Source organism: Phasianus colchicus, chromosome 3 (assembly GCF_987193195.1).
Source record: "Phasianus colchicus chromosome 3, bPhaCol1.hap1.1, whole genome shotgun sequence".
NCBI lineage: Eukaryota > Metazoa > Chordata > Aves > Galliformes > Phasianidae > Phasianus > Phasianus colchicus.
In genome coordinates, this window is record NC_143438.1 from 9,294,916 (window position 1) to 9,313,893 (window position 18,978).

General features: G+C 42.8%; 1 protein-coding gene across 12 annotated transcripts in view; it reads right to left on the reverse strand.

Annotated features, from left to right (window-relative positions):
- Positions 1-18,978, reverse strand: part of LOC116226471 (uncharacterized) — a 249,168-nt gene that overhangs the window by 113,141 nt on the left and 117,049 nt on the right. For 5 of the 12 annotated variants that reach the window (XR_016464969.1, XR_016464968.1, XM_090136919.1 and 2 more), the window contains exon 1: positions 391-933. The exons of the other annotated variants lie outside the window; for them this stretch is intronic. The gene's annotated coding sequence lies outside the window, so the exon portion shown is untranslated. Of the gene's footprint in view, positions 1-390; positions 934-18,978 lie in introns of those variants that run through there. 12 annotated transcript variants of the gene reach the window in all.

Consider the following 18,978-nt stretch of genomic DNA (forward strand, 5'->3'; position numbering starts at 1 on the left):
GCAAGCATCTGACAACGGCAGGGCTCTCAGCAGGCGCAGACGCTTTTAAATCCCCACGCGGCTCCCTCGGGCCCTGCCGCTGACACAGAGAGCGGAGCTCAGCGCTTCCACAGCCTCCACGCGAGGAGCCGCCACGAGGCTTCCCTTCAGCCTCCGCACAGCGAGCCGGGCGCGCCCGGCTCCACGCCGCGCCCTGCCGTCGGCGGAGCGGGGCTCTCACCGCCCCCCCACGCCCAGCAGGTGTCACCCTGCCCCGCGCAACTCCCCGCCGCGCCCCGCTCCCGGCCTCGGGCCGCCGGCCCCTGCTCGCTGCCGCCCCGCCGCGGCCCAGCTCGGCGCTGCCTCGGGGCAGCTTTTGTCTCTCTCTCTCTCTCTCTCTCCCCCTCTTGCCTTCCTCGTTTGGCTCCTCTGTTCCTCCGGCGTTCTTTCTGTTTGAGCAAGTTCTCTTTTCTCCCCAGCCCGCGGGCAGTCTCCATCTCGTCCCTGCTGCTCTGCAGTTCTCTACATCTTCCCAGGATGGGGATGGCAAGAAGTGAAACCTCCGACCGAGGAGTGCTTGAACTCGGTGTGCATCTTGCTGTGTAAGCAGCCCGAGGTGCCAAGCGCTGCACCGCAGCACGCTCACAGCTGTCCCCTGTGGAGCTGCACTCTTCCTTAATTTGCTCCGTCTGCATTTCAATACCACCTGGAACGACGAAACCCAAATCAGTCCCTAAAGCTTTACCCGAGCTGCGCTTTAGCCGTCTGCCTCTTTAAACGTAGCTAAGGCCAAGCAGAGTTATTACATGGTGGGGGTAAAACTCAGCTATCTGCGGTGATGCTTTGGCATGAATTCAGGAAGCCTTCCATGCTGGGAAGGGCCATTAAACAATGTCATCTGACCTCCTGCACGTACAGAACATCGCATTAAATTACTGGCTGTAGTACTCGGGGGTACAGAGGGATCTTAAATGAAAAGTCAGAATCAGGGCCCTCCAACCTCGCTTTGTTTTCCTCCGTTAATTTGACATTTCAAAATAACTTGGCTGCTTTTCAAGTGCTGTCAGAAGTGCTGGTTTCCCTTTGAGGAGCAGTAACTTCTGATTTCAGGCAGTACATCAAGAGAAACCATCATTTCTCTTCCCAGCACAGAGCCGGCGAGTACTGAGAAGAGATGTTAGCGATTGCATAAGCCACTGCTGAAGAAATCCCAACTGGCAGAAGATCCCGGGTCGCACCGCACGAGGGGGAGTCTGGGGGCAGAGGGCACAGCAGAGGGCTGGACTCAGGAGGAGAGAGGGTGGGAAATGGAATGCTTTCGGACAGAGAAGCCTCTGCTGCACAACCCCTCCTAGAGTGGGAATAACAAAAATATTTCTCTCCTTCTCCTTTTGAAAAACCAAACCGTTTGATAAAACAAAGACACAACTTTTACAAAGTAGAAATGGCAACAATCACGCCCAGCAGGGACTCCATTTTGCTCGTTGAATTCCCCCTCCTTTCCTGTTGTCTTGCAGATTAGGAAGGCACGGGATAAAGAGATCTTGTCAGGGATATTAATGGAGCCCTCCCTCCAGATAACTGCAGAGGCTCGGGTCCCAGCCCCTCTCACCGCGAGGCAGCTCGCTGTGGAGATGTGTTCCCAAACAAGCTGATAGAGGCTATCTTGGGGTGGTGAGGATGGAGCAGGGCACAAACACCCTTCCCAGCTGTGTAACCCCTGAGTGCCCTCACTCCCAGCTACCCTGCTAATGTTTCTGCTGGGATTTTATGCTGTTGCAGTGATTTGTTCTGAAATAGAGACCTGACAGATCAATGAACAGCAGAACATGCTTGCTGTCTACAGCGCTTTCCCACTTCACTGATATTTTGCTTTCTTGCTTCTCTGGCAGTTTTACTGTATAAAGTGTTTTTGTTTTAGAGAGGATAGTGAGAGAAAGACAATGAAAGAGGTAAACAAATGCAGAGAAGAGATTTACAAAGACAGCACAGGGAAATTTCTTTCTGCTCCAGATGGGAGTTTTCAGTGCGCTGTGGCAGCACGTAGTGCCCAACCACTACAGTATGTTGGTAGGACTGCTTCCATTATTTTCACCCTATTTATATTCTGGAAGAACGTAAATAAATATAAAGCCAGCTATGATATGGAATGATGATTATTGGCAACAGCATCTCTAAGAGCTGCTTAGACTAGAGTTGTACTTAAAAATCAAATGTATGAGAACCAGCTGCAGATCTGCAAAATGTAGAAAGTCCTGCGAGGAACTAAAAATTTCCTTCTGATGTTCTCCTCTCATGTGGTTGTTACCTTTCCTGTTACACTCGCTGGATGCTTAGAAATGGAAACATGAATAGTTGAAGTTACAGAGACAACGCTCCTAGGCTGGAACTGCAAAGGATCTAAATTCTCAGTAACACAGTGTTATGCTGTGACTTCATCTATGCTGCAAAATCAAACATGCCTGGGCCAGATGGCATGGAACATCAATAACCATCCTATCAAATTCTATCATCACTAAAAAATGTCTGTATCTGAACACAGAAATGGTCCTCTATCATAATATCTTCTGAATTGTAACTTGGAGCTTCCTTGAAAAGCACTAATTGGGAAATGTAAAAACTGCTGGAGATTGTTTGGACAGTTTAGTTTATATTTGGAAACCTTCCTGGCCACTGTTTAAATTACTAGAGTGGATGCTGTCTGAAACTATGTTTTTCTCATCTTTTTAACTTATGTGATGGTCCATCTTCTCTGTATTATGTCCTTTCGATTACATGGCCAAAAAACTTAATTATCCCCTCATTTTATACATATCAGATAGAAATGAGCTATTTTAGTGATTGTCATATTTAACACAAAATTCATTAAACTGAACCCGGAATTCTTGATAGAAGCTCTGAGCTTTAATCACCATGACCCTAGCGACTGATAGGTCTCGTGTCCTACCTATTCCCTGAGAGATCCTGGAAAATCACCCCTCTCCTCTGCAAAGGCAGTTCAGTCTTCCTTTAGGAACTCTTGTTCTCTATAGTGGGCTGGCAGGCAAAAGTGAGACCAGTGGAAGAGAAGACTTTCTAACCAACAGCTCATGAGCTAGGAAGCCAGTGGACTAGAAGTGCTCCCCACCAGCTAAGCTGCTTCTCAGCACATTCATGCCTCTCCTAGGATATGAGCATTTTAAAGCAAAAGATACTTCATGATCCTGTAAGATACAAGCACTAGATGGAGCAGCGGGCAAACTTCTGTACTCTTTTATTGCTCATATCCAATCCATGAAGTTACCAGATAGCCCACTCGGAATTTGAGCTGAGTTTTCTTAAGGCACCTGTTTAGGCTTCCAGACATTTCCCCACATGGAGAAAAAGTTACCTTATTGAAAGGGAAAAAAGCATACTGTTAGAAAATAGCATCATGATTCTAAACGTAACTTGGAAGGAGAGAGAGGACTGTTGTACACAGGTCCCTAGGAAGTAATGTCTCCTATTCATTTCCTTGGAAATGACAACAGATACAAAGAGCACAAAAATACTGCTTGATAGAACAAATTCACAACTACAAAACAGTGTTTTTCAACAGTGACCCATGAACTATGCATTTGCACCAGCAATGAACAAGAGCCAGCATGCTATGCTCATAAAAATCTGCATGGCCATCCAGGACGTGGCTTGTCTTTCATGTCACTGTCACCACTGCTGAAACGCAAACCCCACCACCTCATTGTGCTCACATCCACTGCTTGGTCTCCATAAACATTCAGCAAGTATTGATGAATGTCAGTGGGTGCCATTTTTTCTGCACGGAGGAATTCGGTGACACACCTTTGCTTCATTCACACTTCCATGTCAGATGCCATTTCGTCAGTTTGCCCTTCTGCTGCCAGCTGTTGCCCAGCAGTAAAATGTGATGGAATGTTGGTGGGAAGGTTCAACCTCTACCACCACACCACCAACATCCACCTCTGATGTTGTGGGCCAACATAATAAAATAGGGGGCATTACTTTCAGAGCAGCCCTCATATATAGCTTTTAATCATTTGAGAATGCCACTGTGAAATTTAGCTTTCTTTAAAAAACAAACGATAGAAGAGGATAGGAGATATTTTCAACCCTTCCCTTAACAAAAACAATCTCTGTCAACCAACAGCTAGTGCTTAGCTTATCAATCTCTCCACTGTGCCTTACTCTGTCACCTCAGTTCCCTGTTCTGGCTTCTCAAATGAACACCCTTTGGAGCTGATTGAATAATCTACTTTCCACTTCAAGACATCACACAAATGGGGAAAAAAAAAAAAAAAAAAAAAACAACCCAACCAAAAATATGTGAATTGGATAAGGAATTATTCAATTTAGCTTCAAGACCCTCTGTTTTAAACCTCATTGTAAAAATGAAAGGGGGTCACTTTTAAAATGAAAAGTGAAACCAGACTGTTTCAGAAGTGACACATTGTCTGAGGTCTTACCCTTTCCTGCTTTTTCCACTCCAGGCTATTTATCAAAGTCTGTAGTACCCAACATTGCCAATTTCATGGCAAATGACTTTAATTTTCCAGAAACTGTAAGTGTCCCTTGCTGGATTACTAAGGAAATAACCATAGAATATAAAATGATTACTTGAGAGCTATCTGAAGAATTATTCATGTCAGCAGATATATAACCATATGCAAACATTTATATAATCACAAAGTTGATGTCGACCCCAAATTCTTCTCCTAATTTTTTCCTCACTCTTTTCTAACATGCTTCCTAAATTTGTCCAGTGGTTTGCACAGAACCCATCAGTCTGACTTCTTGCATACTCCTAAGACAGAGGAACAAATAACAGCTTGGTTAGGACTCAAAAAAAAATCGTTTCACTTACACATGTAAAGCTGTTAGTTAACAGAATTCAAGCATCAACTGTGTAATGAGTGTTGTCTGACTGCAAAAACAATTTATTTTGCATTTTACAACCCAATGTAGCATCAGGCTGCATCTCTTACTAACCCTGGCTTCATCTCTCAGGAGATCTGGCAGTGACTTTTGCTGCAAGGAAGAAGGAAGACCCCACAGCAGTAATTACTGCCTTATTCACCTCATTCCCAGTCTTGCCTTGACCCTTGCAGGCCCTGGTAACAACAGCAGCAGAGGTGATGCACAGGCAGCACACTGTAGTCAGATAGCTCACTCTCACCTCATCTAGCACAGGTGCCATGGACAGTCACTGAGGAGGACAGACTTCAGGACACAGGAGACTGACAGTCTCTCTTTGGTGATGCCCACTGCCAGGATAAGGGCAATGGGCACAAACTAGAACACAGGAGTTCCCACCTGAACATGAGGAAGAGCTTTACTTTGAAGGTGACAGAGCACTGAAACAGGATGCCCAGAGAGGTTGTAGAGTCTCCTTCTATGGAGATATTCAAGCCTGCACACTTTCCTGTGCAGGCTTCTGTAGGGAATCTGCTTTAGCTGGGGGTTGGACTTGATGAGGTCCATTCCAACCCCTATGATTCTGTCATTTTGTGACTTAATTATCAGTGCCTGAAGCTGGCCTTGATCCAAGGGGTGATGGCAGTGTGTGTTAACACGTGCAATATACCTATATTAAAACCTGGCTAGGGATGTTTTGAATATAAGCAAATTAATGCAAACATCACACCTTAAATCCTACATCAGTGAAATGCAAAAAAGGCACAATTGAAGTGAGCCCAAGCATTTGGCACTGGAAGGAAATCCCACACAAGAGTATTTAGTTTCACAGAAAAAGACCTCAAGTTGTACAAATCTGAATGATAATACCCAATTGATTTTCTGAAGGGAACCACTCACATGTTGAGGACATGCAAAATAGATATAAAATCACTTTCACCTGAGTTTCCATTGGCTGTACAGGAGACAAATCCTATTTCCATGACATAACTGCTGTGCAAAGTTGCATAGCCAGATGGAAATAGGACTGTGCCAACACAGTGACTATGCACACCACATTCAGTGGTTGCTTATCATACACACTGTTGTAGTGTACTCCCATTTCAAATGGCAATTGCTCTAAATTATGATAATGTACTTTAACTGAAGCTCTTCTGTATGGAAGACAAGGTTAACATTTCTTGAACTTGAAAGTCATGCACTTTTTTTTGCAAAGTGTTATTTCACTTAGTGGAATAACAAAGAGTAGAAGCAGAAACAGACGGCTTGCACTTGTTGGTATCCTTTCTAATGCAGTCATCAAAGCAATGCTGTGGCAAGAGGAATAGCTCAAGCACATCACCGAGCTTTGAATCATTCTATGCCATTATTTGAAAGTTTCCATGAAGCCCGAGAGACTGTTAAATTATCGAATCTTAATTTTGGAAATGCAGTATTTCCAATGATGCCTTCACAAAAGACTGAAATTTTGTTTGCTCCTCATCCTCCATTCCCCCTTCTCCTCCTTTTTCTCCTCAAGCAATAATAATACCAAAGTACAAAATCCCCATGCAACAGCAGAAGAAAGAGAAGCATGAGATAGTATAAAGCACTACTGAACAATAAAATAAGGGCAATCTGTATTAAAAGTTTAGATTCAGTGCATCCCAAAAGAACATACTAACATAAGACCCCATGGATTAATCTTCCATTAACATGAAATATAACTCATTTTCACGTTTTACGATGGCCATCTACTCAATGGAGTCAAAATGATTTGGGTGGTTGCTGTCAGCTCCGTCTTACGATTGCAAGGAGGCAGCAGTCCTTTTCTCCCAAAGGGCTGTGATGTGTGCAGAGCGGGAGGATTTCAGCTATGCTCCTCTTTTCTTCTTTCTTTTCTTTTTTTCTTTCTTTTTTAACTGTGCTTTGCTTAGGGAGAGCATAACAGCTCTTTTATTTTTGTGATCCTGCCAGAAGGCTGTGAGGCTGGAGAATGCAGGCTGAAGCTCTGTCAGCTTGTTCCTAGCAACACGTATACTCTGCATTTCATATTAGCCAGTTTAATATGATTATGGGACTTTGTTTTCTCATTGCTGGAGTACAGTTTTTATTTATGAAGAGGGGCACAGGTATTGCTGTTTTGACTAGATGCTTCTTTGAAACTTTCTTTAACATCTAAAGCTTTTTTTTCTGGCAACCAACTTGTTCTCTAACAACAACGGGCTGGGAGTTTTGATAGATCCATTTAGCCTTTTGAGAAACAACTAAATTCTGTGGGTTAACTTGTCTTCTTTTACCATCTAAGGAATATTGGCAAGCTGCAACCATTTCCCTCTGTTGGCCCTTGAAATGATTCTTCATGCTTTTGTCACATAATTAAAATTAGATTATTGCAACTCCCTGCTGGCTGGCCTTAGAGCTTTGTAAACATTCCAGCTGGCCCATAGGTTTGTAGTGAAAGGGATGCACTAAGCATATTCTTTCTTTGTCCTCTTTTCTCTCATCTGTGTTGAAATCACTGCAGTTGCTAACTGCCAGCAGAATGTATTTGGTTATTGCTTTCTAAGGGCAGCGAACATAATGTCAGAGACATTATGTGCCAAAGTCTCTCCAAGCTTTGCTTGAAACAGTCTGGATGCAGGAGCTTTCAATCTATTTTTTCTTTGTCGGTGAGGTCTTTTTCTGCTGAAAAAAAGAAGGCAAAGAAGAGGGAGGGAACAGAGGAGCACAGACTCCCTTAATGCCACATTCAAAAGGAAAATGGATACAGCTCTACATGATTTCAAAACCAGGGACTGCCTTTCATTGACTCGTATGTAAACACCATGAACATTATGCAGTTACTTCTCCTATGACAAAATGACTCTCTTTCCCCTCAAAAGATTAAAGCCATTTTGCAATAACAGCATCTCCCACTACTGCTAGGCTTTCTGAGTTCAGGAGGCTGCTTCCCTGGCTGACTTCTTTTTATGTCACATTTGCTTATGGACCATTACTCCCACATTCGCATCCAAGCAGTTCTGTCCTATAAATCTTGTATGTAACATTGTGATTGTGTGAGATTTGCTTGATGAGCTTGTATGGATTATTGAATTAAAGTTCTCAAGAGACTGAATGACTAATTGTTGAGGGGAAAGAACAATGCAGGGATAATAGCGCTTTAAAAGTAAGTAATACTGATGGCATAGTTTGTGTTTGGACATGATTGCTCATCTGTCACAAGGACAGATCCCCTCTTAGTGTTCCCTGGTTCATGGGCCCATAACCTCTCACCTCTGTAATCAGCTAGTGAATAAGCACTTATTTTTCTGAAAGTGAATTGTAACAGTGAAGAAGCACAAACAGGCAGTAAAGCTGGCTGTATTGAATTCTCCGTTTCTGTTGGAGCCCCATCACTTTCACCGAGCCAAGGGTACGTTTGTTAAGATTGAGTTTTAGCATAGTCTTGGCCAGCCAGTGTTATGAAACAGTGACTATGGATGCAGGACCACAGTGTAAGACTGTAAAGTACGATGTGACTTTATTTGTGCTTCACGTTGTCACTCATATTAATTGTAGAATCACAGAACCATTACGGCTGGAAAGAACACTAAGATCATCTAGTCCAACCATAAACCATCCATGATATATGTTCCAGCATAGTCACCTTTCTGCCTAATCGTTTTTTCTATGCTTTTGTTGCCTAGCCCTTTGGGCACCAATGTTAGGTTGTAAAGCTCTGTTACCAGCCAGGGACTTGATTTTAAATCCCGTGGGCACATTTCCAGAAAGGCTGCTCCCCCATCCAGCTGAAGGCAGGAGAGCTGCAGGTCTTTGGCAGCTCTGCAAATCAAGACTGCAGCTCCTAGAAGTCTGAGAACACAGTTGATTCTCACACTCAGTTCCTGCCATGGTGCAGTTTGTGACTGCTGGCAGTCACAGCATAACATGGGCTTGGTTTCTCCTTTCCCTTGTCCCACTGGGGCTTTTGCTAACATAAATATGTTACCGTGTGTAAGCAAGTGCTCAGTGCTGCAGTTAATGCAAAGAACAGATCTCCTGTGACAGAGACTGTACTTGCAGTGCCCTGCTGCCTTCCCAGGGCAAACATCTCTGCTGGGGACTGGCTGCTCTGCACTGCTGGCACACCGCTGCCTCGGAGCAGGGCTGGTGCCAGTCTCCCGACAGCCCTAAGTACTGCAGCCAAGGCACCATGTATCAGGGCTGTGCATGTGTCAAGGACAGGTTTCCCAGCCTGAAATGTCAAAGCAACTGTTTTTCCCTCAGGAGGTGCACTTGTCTCTGTGGTGAAGAAAATGTATTATCACAAGTGTTGCCTTTCAGCTCAGAGCTGGCTACAGACTAAACAGGCACCGAACCCACCAAAGTCTCAGCATCTCTCTCAGCAGAAACAACTCAGATCTTCAGACTTTTTCTTCCAAGAACCAGCCTGCTTCCAAAAGGACTGAGCTGAACAGTGACCAGTGCAGCCCTCCCCTCCAAACGTCACATGATAATTGCTTGGAAAGCAACACTTAACATTTTTTCTACCAAGAACAACTCTCAAACCTGGCATCCTTGTTAGCCATTTTCAGACATTTTCTGGTCATGACCCTGTTTCAAATTGAGACTCCACTTCTGGTGAGCCCTTGACCCCACATACAGGCGTGGATAAAAGGCTCCTAACTGGGCTCTGTACTTTGCTCCTAACTTTACAGACCCCACGCAGAGATGTGACCCCTGGTTTCAGACCAAGGGATGTGGAGTACTTCAGCTTGCTTCGGCCAATTGCTGGAGCTCATGGAGGAATGTGCAGCAATGTTTCTTCTGCTGGAGGCATGAGAGTATGCTGAAACTCAGCTGAGAGCCCACTCCTGACCAGACACCAGTTTCATTCTGGGCTCAGCTGCTGACTTGAGCTGCTAACTGAATTGAGTTAGGTGCTGCTGCAAACTGTAGGAGCCAAAAACTGTGATGTTTTTAACAGTTAAAGCAATGCTACAGAAACACAGGTTTCTGGAATATAAAACAAAAAGTTAAGTAGAAGGAAGTGGATAATTTACTACTGGACTAAAATGCACAGGAAGAAAAACTCTGGTTAACTTTCACAAGCAATTTCACATTAGTTCTCCTGTGTGGCTTTGATCATGTTTCTCTCTTTCAAAGTAACAGGAGGGAGGATGGTGTGGGTTCTTTTGTTTTCTTTTTTTTTTTAAATTAGGACATCTGGGCAGTGACCCAACCGAAGCCTCACATCCCTAAAAGAAGTCTGTCTGACCATAACTTGCATATTCCAGTTTTCATTCACAGGCAAAGACTTATCTCTTGTCCAAGTCTTTTTACTCTCTCCTAATCCAAATACAAATTCTAACTTAACTTAAAATAGACATGTCAGAAACATTTGACATGACCTGCATGCCTTTCAACAAGTGATAATCAAATTTCCTTGCCGTACTAAGGTTGAGCAGGACACATTTCTTTTTAAAAAACAAAACAAAACAACACAACCTCCGTATCGTGTTGAATTTGTGAAACACGATGGAAGTTTTTATTTTATGTAAAGGAATTAAAAGGGAGTAAGAGCAGTTAAGAGCACATTTGCTGAATATAGGATGAGAGTAGGAGGCATGCTTCTTTGTGAAACAGCATACATGCAGTGTTAGTGAAAATTAAAGAGCAGAGGGGGGATTATTTTTCTGCTTTTTTCTGTTTATTTATTGTGTAAATTCAGTTTCCCCTGTATAAATATTTAACTTCTCTCTTTCTCTTTGAAAATCAAACAGCAGCAGGGATAAAAAAGCAAAGAATGCAATTGTAAAATTGGCATTACAGTGGATTTGTGCAGGTTTGGGGTCTGTAACAAATTCTAGGGCATTTGTTATGAAATTACTAAAGTTCCTTACAATTCACTGGAAAGGAATAACACAGTTCCAAAAGGAAACTACAGACAGAGAAGATGGTTCTTTTAGAAGAAAGCAGTGAAAATGCAGCAATGTTCTGCAGAAAAAGGAGAGAAGATAAAGGTGTATAGAAAGAGAAGTCATTCCAGTCACTTTTGGCACAGGCTTCCTCTGGAAATGTTTGTCCCAGCAATATAAACAAATAGGCTCATGCAGTCTGTGGTTAAAATTATCAATGTCTCACTGGCTTGTGATCCAGACTAAGCAGGGCATTAAAAAATCCAAAAGAGCACAGCATCTTCTATTCCTGAAGAGACAGAAAAGGTACACTGACATAACAGTTTCCAACAGCTGTCATAACACTGTGCATGGGGTTACGCTTTAGCTGACGGACAACAGCCTCTTGCACACAGGGCGCAGGAGCCATGCTTCATGGAGCTGCATGTTTCCAGGTTCAGCTCTGGTTTCTCTGTACAGTACACAACAGCTTAATCCCTGAGATTGCCCGGGTCCTCCTGTGAGGGGTCTCCAGCATGTCCTTTTCTGGCTTTTCCCAGGTGGAAAAATGATACTCCTTTCCTCCTTCATTTGATTGTATCTGGCTTTTCTTCTGGCACAAAAAGGCCGTCCTCACTCAGAGGTGTGATGAGATGGGGAGGAGAGGACTTTTCCTTTTCACATCAATTGCCTTATTTGGGGGTGTGAAAGTTCCAAATCTCTGATAAATACGGCACCGGTGACAAAAACAGCTAGTTGTCATGGCATCACTGCTCTTAAGACATGAAGTTATGGGTTAAAAACATCTTATTTATTGGAACTTCTTACTTAATTGAAGAAAGTTTGATGCAACTGTTACTCAGAGAAAAACTATTGTGAGGACTGCAGAGTGGAAAAGCTCAAAATTATCAAATGATCATCCTAGAAAGAGTCTTGCTGTGTGAGATGCTGCTGTGCATGTTCCTATGAGACAGGAGATGGAACAGGAAGGAGACCAACAAGACTCCTTTCCTATTCCTTGCCCCAGCTCCAGGGAGATTGCTGGTCCTCTCTGAAAAGGTCCTCTGTGGAAAAGGAATCCTGCTGCCCTTCCCAAAACACTTCTACATGGAAAAATGAAGAGAAGTTGCCCACAGACGCTTACAAAAACGAAAGCAGACAGCAGGCCTCTGGAGCTGATGGATATTCCAAAATAAATGATGCAGGAGGAGATCTTGTTCCTGTCAAGCAGTTGCATGGGCCTACCAGCTTCAGGAGGGGCATTCTGTCCCAGAAACTTCTATAATCGGTTCTTGCCTTGCAGGGAGAGATAAGGACCCCATGGCTTAAATTTTTCTATGGGAAGTTTGCTGATACCGTCTGAAGATGTCTTAGCTGTTTCCAATGGATTCCTATTGCAGGTGATAGAGGAAATTCTGAAGATCAGGTCTCTTGACTCCCCTCTTTGTATGCAGTTTGAGGCACCTCAAGCCTGGGTCTCCATCGGTCTAAGAAAATAGCAAAGACCGGGTAATTTCTGGGTGGAAAAAATGAGAATCGTACCTCAGGGTGCATTAAAACCAACCAACCAAACAACAACAACAACAAAAACAGCACTTTTTTTTTTTTTTTTTTTGTAGAGATACCGCCTGGATTCTCACTCAGAAAAAAATCAATTTGCAATGCTAAAGCCACGCTTAAAAAAAACAACAGCAAAGAAAGCTAGAGAAGGTGTCAAATGTCAGATAGAAAGTATGGTCTGAAAAAATGAAAGAGGAGTATGGATGAAGATGATGCAAGAATGTTAAAGAAACATCCAGTTTTCTCATTGTCTTTGCAGATGGCAATTTGCGTCATTGTCATTTTTAAGATGCTTCTGGACTTTTCCGTCTCTCCCAGTTTCAGCTGTTCCTTACTATCCTGACACTGGACAACAGGCTAATGCCCCCTGACATGCCAAATGTGGAGCAACCCATTTGCATAGGCCATGCTCTACTGGAGGGGATGAAAGCTCTGAAAAGCAGCAGGAATGGTAATTCCCTTAACCTTTTCCTCTTGCCTCTCTCTCCCAAAGTGACAGTGTGATTGTGTTTACAAGGCAGAATTAACACCTGGGACAACACACAGTCAATGGATGTGGAACTCACGTTCTACGCAAATGATGCTGAGCGGCTGAAAGACCTTTCTGTGATGAAGTTTTCAGGACAATTTCCTACAGAAGGGACCAGAAATGTTGGTGATTATACACACTGCATGCTCGATTTACCTACTCCCAGAAAAATGTCTGATTTAGACCATTATGAATTGCATGTGTTTCAACAATTTCACTGGTACCAGTATACACAACAGTAGGGAAGCAAGGACGACCCACAGAGGCTGAGTATTAGTGAAGATGAATCCACCAAAGGTTTTAGATATCCATATTTTCCGTAACGCTCACAGCAACTTCTGAGTAACTGACCACTCCTGGTATGACTAATGATGCAACTACTTATTTTCACCAGTCTTTGAAAATTAATCAAAACACAACACACTGTTTAAAACAGAAATGCTCGCTAATCTGCTGTCAACTGCAGCAACGTATTTCAGCACGTACGTGAATTTTAGCACACACACAGTCACGTTGCATGCAGTATAACACTAAAAGCTGTGTGCTCACACCGACTACTCTGTAGGGTCTCCATCTGTCTGTATAAAGTTGCACCAAGCCTGCGCAACTTCACTTTGAAGCCATTAGTTTTGGCCCTACAGGAAGCTATTTATAAATATCTGAATTAATTAAGTCAGTTCTGTACAGCAGAAAAAAGGAATCAACTTAATGTGGTCGCTATGGCAACAAATATTTCCTGGATGTAGTTTTGCTGCTGATCAGCAATGGCCTCCCCACATTCCTCATGATAGCAAAAGTTGTTGAGCTTTTTAGCTTGTATTGAAAATCTTCCTTCAGAGTAAGATAAACTTGAAGTCTGAGTATTTTAGACAAAGATTCCTCTCCAGTAGCGTCTCACACTAGTTTAAAATTATTCAGATCTTGAAACCGTGATCCAAAATTTTCCCTTCATCTTGCCCCCTCCTATTCCTGACTAGTGTGCTGAGAGTCTCTGGGATACTGAGCGAATCCATGGATGCTGACTGCATTTTGTTATTAAAGTGACCCTTCCACCACTGACTGAGCACGGCTGGAAAAATGACAGCAGAGAACAACCTGTTGTTTTCAACAGACAGTCTTGGCTGACCCTTGTGTCCACACCAAGCAAAAATAGAAAATAAAAGGTGCTGACTCTTTGCCAGCCCCATCTGCAAAATACACTCCTGGCCATGTCAATCACACTGATGAGACTCTACGTGCAGTACACGATAGAAATGTCCAAGTCATGTCTACGCCTTGTTGCTAAATTTGCCAAATGAGTCCCCAACCTCCTCACAGCTTTGTGAAGGCCATGCTTTGTGGACTGGGAGTCTTTGGTGGGCAGTGGATACCTCAGAGGGCTTCAAGAGTTTGTCTGCACTTGTGTAGAGCTCAGAGATGTCAAGAGGTAGTGCGAGCTTCTTTCCTTTTTGTCTTTTTCATTTCTTTTCTCGAGTAGATTAAACAAAATATTAAATATGCTTTCAAACAAACACCAGTCTTGCACGCTGCCAAATGAGATGGCATGTACAGGACAGATGTATGATTCCAATCTGCTTTTACTTTCCTGTTTTTAGAAATAGGGGCCTCAAATGTGTGCGGTCAGAATACATGTGTCTGTCCATGTATTTTTTTCCCTCCTCTTAATAACTAGAAATCTATTTTATTCAGTGTTAACCAAATGTAGCAAAGGAGGTATGTTTTCACTGTTAAGTTTCATGAAAATAGGTCACAAGGAACAGAGATCCTTTCCATGTCCTGACTGTTAGGAAAGCTAGATTGCTCTCTTTCCGCAAGAATCCCCATCAGAGCTGGAAACCAAAAAATGCACACACTCGTGATTGCCTCAGCTGTGTGAGAAGCTTCAGCAGCAATGGGCACCTTTTTAAGTCACTGTTATCAGACGGCTGGAAGCTACACTGTTCACATGGCCAAAATTATGGCGGAGCAAAACAGAGAAGCTGGAAGAAGGGAAATGCATGATTAGCCTCTGATTTGCAAATTCACTGCATTCATTTTGAGCTTTGTGGGTTTTCTTGTGGATTTTTTTTTTTTTTCCATCGATTAGGAGAAACTCAAGTTAGCAAAGTAGCTATTGAGATAAGGCATGTAGAAAATCCGGAACAAAACGATAGAGCTGCCATGACTACCCTCTAATCTTCAGCTTTCAAGCCCCTCCTGGCCCAAGTCACCTTCTGAGGACAGCAAAGGAAATGCGTGACCTCTCCGCCACATGCACCCCATGGCAGCAGGACCCACTGCACCAGCTGCTGCTGGTTCCTGAGCTTACAGCTAGGCTTCTGGCATTGTATTTATTAATACAGTCTTTAAAAAGCCAGTATTTCTAGTAAAATTAAAGGCTACCAGACCTCTTAAAGAAATATCTCACTTCCCTGTGTAAGTAAAAGATTCACACAAATCTGAAGTCTTTTAAGGTTGAATAGCTTAGTAGGACAGGGAACTGAGAGAGTATGCCCAGCCCCAATGTAGCTGTTTGTTAATGGGTTACAGCTACACTGTGGTGTTATCTGATGTTTTGCTTTCTAATGTACATGTTTAAAAAAGAATAATGAAAGTGTAAATAAACTGAAAAGAATCCTGGGGACAGAAGAGGATCTATGAGGAATTCATTCAGTGAAAAATACAAACATATTGCTTCATACTGTGTTATTGACCATATATATAAGCTAATTCTTCCATGTCTCATTTGCCTAACAGCATGGAAACTGCCAGCATTTTAAGAGCTGCTATCAGGTAACTTGCAATGACATTAGCCAGACCATACAAACAGTGAACAGGCTCTAGTGACTGTGTTTTTGAACCTGATCCTATGAGATGCTGCATGCTTTTTCTCCACATAGCCTTTAAGATGGCTAGACACAAACGGACTCCCACAGACCTCTGTACTGAGAGCAGCTATGCAGTGTACTGCAAGGAGAGAGCTCTGAGAAGTGTCAACTGGCTGGGACTGATCTGACATTTCAGTTTTATCCCTTGCCAGTGCAGGGGACTCTTTCCCTGCATTAAACTTCTTATGCTTTTCTGTCAAATCTCAATTAGCCAGGTGAGAAAAATGCTGCATAATACCTAGCTTTAACTTTCAAGACTGTTTTCCTGACACATCGAGGGTCACAGCATCATGGAGGAACTCCACAGTTGCAGCTACTCCCTGTGCAACACGCTAACACAAAACAGTCACAGCAAGAGACAGACAGAATGGATCTGAACGACAGAAATACTCTGACTTCTCAAAAACACTTGTGCGTGTACTTAACTCATTACAAGGAATTCCTTTATTTTCTAGGGGCCCAGAAGACGCATATCAGATAGACTGGCAGCACAGACAAAACCACTAAAACTTACATAGGACATTTTTACAGAACAGGGATCTGAACCAAGTGCCCCTAAGAACAGAATCACTACTTCTACCACACGCCCATGCATCCTTTTGCAAACATTTCCTCCCCTTATATAAGAATATGAAAATATTTTTCTATCCCCTTGCATATCATCCCAACTTTAAACAATTCCTCTCACTCTCCAGTATTTCACATGAACTTCTAATCTGGGTTGCATTTAGCTTTTTCAAGCTAGCTTTCTCCCATCCCCACTTTAATAGCCCCGATTAACACGCTTGAGAGACAAACACGAACAAAAATCTCCCTTTCCCTCTGAAGTATGGCATTCATGAAGATATCATGAATAAGTAAACATTATCTCGTGTTCTGTTTCTTTTGTCTAGCTTATTGGTGTTGAGAAAGCTTCTTCTTCATTTATTTATGTTGGTATTTTATTTCCTTCCTGAGTTTCAAAGATGAACAGAGAAAAATAAATACCACAGAAATAGTTGATAGGCTGAAACAACCATGTGCTTTCTTCCCAGGGAAGTAAAAAAAAAAAAAGTTTTAATACAAAGTTTTTGTTGTCTCGGTATTTCATTTAATACAACTCATAATATGGAATGTATGACAGTCTATGTATGACAATAGCTAGCAAGCCAGAGCATCAAAATCCTGTTTTCCAATGTGCAGGATTCCAATTTGTTCTCTTAATACTGATTCAATGATATTGGATTCTAGATTGCTAAATTACTGTTGTGCTTAGAACTGGGGCAATCTTGTCTAGAGCAAGCCTATTCTAATGGCAGAATGTGTACAGACCAGCAGCTGGTCAGTTTGCACAATCCTCACCAAGGTCCCAGATAACACTCCTGCATTTCTTACTTTCTTTCAAATTCCCCTGAGAGATGCTGCAATACAACATACCAGCAGGACCCAATGGCTGTGAGATTGGGTCAGCTGGTGGATTAATTCTTGCTTACCTGACCTTGCTTAACTCTTTAGCAGATCTTGGTAAAATGATCAAATCTCAGAAAAATTATTGCTCAGACTGATTTTAAAAAGCATTGATTTGGTAAACCTCACAGCAAATGAATAGACTTTGACAGAACTAACTGGATAGATTAGATGCAGTAGGGCAGAAGAGACAGCCTACAGAAAACCCAAGCATTGTACCTGAAACCTATAAGCAATAAGCACAACAGTTAACTTGTTTCACGTTGGCAGAGTCTGTTTTTCAAATCCATGAAAATTCCTCAGTGGAATTACATCCAACTTGATCCCTGTGCATGGCTAACCACAAGGCAATGTGATAGCTTTTCTGCAGCACTAACTTAGCACGCTCACAGTTGTAGCATCTTAGCAAAGGTCCTTTCCAGAGGGGAAAATGGAGGCATTAGAGCATGACACGTTTTCCATGTCCTACTTCATAACCTCACACCTTAGATGAACTGTGAAAGTTAAGACTAAGGGTCTAACGGCACAAGCCAGCCAAACAGTACTATTTTTATCCTCATGACAAAGTCAGAAGGGTTTTCTCCTTCTTGTTAAAGACAAAAGCCATGCATTTTCTGAATGAGGGCAGTGAAGGCTACAAGAATGTTTAAAAACCCCACATAAACTTTTTTGGTTGCAGAAGTGAAGATGTAGATGCTACACTGACAAAGTGTAACTGGCTTGAATTTCCACTGATAAACAGAGCGAACCAACAAAAAAACAAACAAATAAAAAAATTTACTGTGCATTTTGAAGCTGTTGCCTGCAGGTTAAACACATTTTTTTGACAAAGCTGACTTTCAGCTTTGTAGGATGAATGCAGAAAGCAATGGCAATTGCAGCACTCCTCCCTCCTGAGTCACTTCCGTGAAGACATGACAGGAAGATGGGAGGAGGAGAGCTGTGTGCTGCAAGTGTCACCTTACCAGCACGTGTGCTGCAGAGATCCTGACCTTCTGGGGGAGAATGAAGAAAATCACTGTGGTTCTTCTCAGCGGGAAACTCTTTCCACTTTGGGGCCCTGGCCAAATCCTAACATAGCTAAATCTACCTACCAAAATGAAATAAGAAACAATATTTTTTTCAATCCGAGCCAGAAAAATACTATCACTGAACAGAAGAAGATAATCTGCTCTGACAGTCCTTGAAGGAGAGGAATGCTGTGTCACAGTGCAGAACTAGCTGTACCACTGCAGCAGGTGGTGGGACACAGTGCAGGCCAGTCAATCTCCGGGAGATCCTTCTGGAATGGAGGGCACCAAACTGCTGTCATGTGTCACTGCTTTTTTTAACAAATGGCATCTAATCCAAAAAGCAGAGCCACCTAAAAGCTATTGTTGGCTTGGCACTATTTTTAGTTGAAGCTTGCAAAAGTAGACTAGCTTGCAAAGTAGACAAGCTTGCAAAGTAGACTAAATGGTAAAAAGTTTGGGCTAAAAATACTTGATGGCAAGATTTGATACCTTTGGATCAGAAAACACAACTGAGGTAGTAAAAACAGTTGTGTATTCCCACAGCACAACTCTCTGCCTCAGTATGGGCAAGACTGTCAAGATGCTGTTTGTCCTGAGAGGGCAGCATGCAAGTGGGATGCCCAGTGGGTAAAGTTCATGTGCCCTCCCAAACTCTGTCTTCCAGCACTTATAAAGCTCTAGTTTGAGTGTCTGAATCAGAATATAAGGGGGTCTCATATTCAGGTGAAGAAGACAGAGCACAAATTTGTTGCCTCCCCTCATCCTCCATGTTTCTCCATGCCCCAGATGCCTTCGAAGAAAAGGGGAGGACAGTTCAG